Here is a 2,692-nt window from a genome sequence, read left to right on the forward strand (position 1 = left end):
AGACATCGATGAGTGTTCGGAGAGAGCCATTGCATGCCCCGGACTCAATGAAGCTTGCATCAACGAGGAGGGCTCGTTCCGCTGCGAGTGTGCCGAGGGCTTCATCCGACGGGACAGCATTTGTGTGGAGAATCTGCCACCAAGTGAGTAAACGCACACTTAAACCATGCTAAGTCCGTGCTAAAAGTGGATGTAAGAGGATTGGTGTTGGGGAAGTGCTATTTATTAGCCATGCTCAAAAAAAACTTTCAGGAACCTCTGAGCTAGTCTCTGCTGCCCTGGTGGCCTTTCTCAGGCGGTTTGTTTCTAAACCATTTTTTGTGGCTCCATGCCATTCTTTAACAGAAGCCCCAATCAGATCTTGATACTTGGCTTTCTTCAGCTTCAGAGATGGCTAGTCGGTCCTCACGACTGGTCGAAGTGTAGTCACTACCACCTAAAAATGTTAGTTCCCAGGCCCGAGTTTTTGGCTCCACAACCACCCGGGCTCCAGTCCGCTTGGCCCACCGGTACCCATCAGCTGCCTCGAGTCCCACAAGCCAGCCAGGCTCGATGGGACTCCTCCTTCAGCTTGAAACAACCACAAAGTGGATCATCGACCTCCGCCCCAGGGTGTCCTGGTGCCACGTGTACTGATGGACACCCTCATGCTTGAACATGGTGTTCGTTATGAACAGACTGTGATTAGCACAGAAGTCCAACGACAGAACTAGCATGACTTTCTTCACAGGAACATAAACAATGAAAGTCAACTGGTATCGGTGTTCACTGTCAAAAAGGGTCATGACTAAGCACTATTCATGCTAGTACAGGTCATCACAAACCAGTAAAGATTTTGTGCTCTTCATTTATTGGTCAGGAGGGGAAAGAGAAGGCAATGAATCTAAAATTATACATTACATTCTGACCAAGAGTACTTTAATTTTGATTGTGATTGTGTAACTCCTGTGTGTGTGCTCTCACAGCGGGGCCGGAGAAGGGCTTGTTCGACGACATGACGGATGACGAGGTGCTCGTGCTCCAGCAGATGTTCTTCGGCGTGGTGATCTGTGCTCTCGCCACTCTGGCTGCTAAAGGAGACATGGTTTTCACGGCCATCTTCATCGGCGGAGTGGCTGCCATGGCAGGATACTGGCTGTCGGAGAAGGGCGACCGCGTGCTGGACGGCTTTCTTAAAGGACGCTAACCAGCCGGACGCTGATGACTCTGAAACGGTTTGGTGAGCGCCGCGGCGGCTCTGAGAGCGATGCTAGCACCGGGCTGGAGGGGCGAGACCAGCGCTCTGTGGATGATGATGATAACACTGTGTTTCAACAGTTCAACTGCTGCTGTATTTAAGAGACTCCCGGTTAGTGGTGGTTATGTTTGGGCAAACCCCAAGAGACGTACTGTATGCAACCCATTCAGGTAGAGCTACTGTACATACTGACATTCCCACTACCCACTTATTTACGCACATTTATACATCGATACCGTTTTCCTATTTAAAATCCGTCCCAATTGCATGAATGCAGCACAGTCACAGAAGATGTCCAGTGTGTTCTCTCTCAAACCAGGACTCTGTGTGTGTGTGTGTGTGTGAGAGAGAGAGTACTTTCAACAGGGTTCCCACACTGAATTTACATCGACACTAAGATTAAAAACCCTCTCTTTGTTTTAGAGCAGATTCTTGAAACGATCATGAGGAATCAGCGTGTCTTTCAAGCTTTACTCTTCACAATGCAATATCTCCTGTGCACAACTAAATGTGTCGAGCTAATCATTGATACGTCACCCACTTTTTGTTAAATATCACAAGCAGGAAAACCCTGAAACCGTAATTTTACCGCTAGCTGATTGTCTCTGGCTGTGGGGACCCCGTTTTAAATATGCAATGTTAGAATACGGTAATGAATGTGACTTCCAGTTTAGCTGAGTGTACTGTACCTGCAGATTTCAGCACTTGTGGCCTTCCAGTCATTCGTTTGACAGATGTTTTTAGTTCCAGCACAGCCGGTGTTCGTGCACTGATCGTATCTGCATGCTTTAACTTCTGCTTTAGAAGAAAATGTGGAAATATTTCATCACCGATTCTGTTTGTCTTGTCATATTTATTTATTTTTTGTCCAATACGATTGACAGCCGAGATGTGGGCATGACTTCTGCCAGCCTTAATGTGAATTGTTTTGATTCGTTTCATCACGGGGTGGAAGACATCGACTTTCCTTTACTCGTGCATACCTAGCAGAACTCTACGATAGAAATCATTTGAAACTCTTTTACGGGCACGCTCTTCAGCATTATGAACGTTTCGTCTCGCTTTTTGAAGTTTACGTGGAATCAGAATTGTGATAGACTCATCAGCGCATGCTATTCAAAGAAGGTTTTCATTAAAATGTAACGAGCTCTGAAGCAGCTTACCAACGGGTGTCACCAAAGACTTGTTTCTAAACTCTACCTCGCACCTCTTTCATATTCAGTCAGTTCCAGACTGATGAAACGATGTCCTCTTTACGTGTCTGCCCTCAATAAACGCTCTGTTGTTCCTCAGAAAATATGTTACAAAAGGGAAATAGCTTCTCGATCATATTTCACACCGACTTCAGAAGCAGGTCATGGAACTTTAAAACCAAAGTATGTACAAAAGATGATTTATTTTTACATGACATTTTTTTCCTGAACCGATGAAGAAACACGATGAAACGATAAGAAA

At 45.8% G+C, this 2,692-nt stretch overlaps 1 long non-coding RNA gene across 1 annotated transcript; it reads left to right on the top strand.

Annotated features, from left to right (window-relative positions):
• Positions 1-7: 7 nt before the first annotated feature.
• Positions 8-2,541, top strand: LOC122335468. The gene is made up of 2 exons (XR_006248967.1): positions 8-143; positions 966-2,541. It is a non-coding gene; the product is annotated as an uncharacterized LOC122335468 (long non-coding RNA).
• The last annotated feature ends 151 nt before the right edge of the window (positions 2,542-2,692 follow it).

Source organism: Puntigrus tetrazona, unplaced genomic scaffold, assembly GCF_018831695.1.
Source record: "Puntigrus tetrazona isolate hp1 unplaced genomic scaffold, ASM1883169v1 S000000784, whole genome shotgun sequence".
In the NCBI taxonomy this organism is placed as follows: Eukaryota; Metazoa; Chordata; class Actinopteri; order Cypriniformes; family Cyprinidae; genus Puntigrus; species Puntigrus tetrazona.